Source organism: Perca fluviatilis, chromosome 14, assembly GCF_010015445.1.
Source record: "Perca fluviatilis chromosome 14, GENO_Pfluv_1.0, whole genome shotgun sequence".
Lineage (NCBI taxonomy): Eukaryota > Metazoa > Chordata > Actinopteri > Perciformes > Percidae > Perca > Perca fluviatilis.
In genome coordinates this window covers 30,234,515-30,235,016 of record NC_053125.1, presented here as the reverse complement: position 1 = coordinate 30,235,016, position 502 = coordinate 30,234,515, and the positions used below count along the sequence as shown (strand labels likewise).

Sequence of the window (502 nt, the reverse complement as noted above, 5' to 3'; positions counted from 1 at the left end):
TCGCTGAGATTGTGCAGCAAATTGATTCAAGGGTCAGTCCACTACAGACTTGTTAAGTTTTTGCTGTGGATTAGATAACTACTGCAATCGGCAACTGTTCTCTGCACTGTTAAGCATACATGTTGACACCTTTTTCATATGCGCTTTAAAAATGGGTTTGTAGTGTAACTTCTGAATGTTGCTTAATCTTGAACTTTATTTGTTCTATCCACTTCTAGAAACCAGATGTGACAGCAGTGCGTACCCTTGTTCTCCAAGGCATCCCTGTTCTGCTTGGTGATGACCCCAGTAACTTCTACAACACCTCCTTTGTAAGTTCTCATATCTTAAAAGAGCACATACTGTATATTACTGTGAGTTCAGAACAAAGATGGGCTGCATGCTAACTGTGACAGTTCAGTGTATGCCAGCAGGGTGATAAAAAAAGATAAAACAACAAAAACCTAAACAAAATGATGAAGCAGCCATTCAACTAACTCCATTTGTAGTCCATGTCACATGG

At 39.6% G+C, this 502-nt stretch overlaps 1 long non-coding RNA gene across 1 annotated transcript in view; it reads left to right on the top strand.

The window, feature by feature from the left end:
* Positions 1-502, top strand: part of LOC120572986 — an 845-nt gene continuing 343 nt past the window's right edge. The window contains exons 1-2 of the long non-coding RNA XR_005641559.1: positions 1-32; positions 219-311. This is a non-coding gene — a long non-coding RNA (uncharacterized LOC120572986). The remainder of the gene's footprint in view (positions 33-218; positions 312-502) is intronic.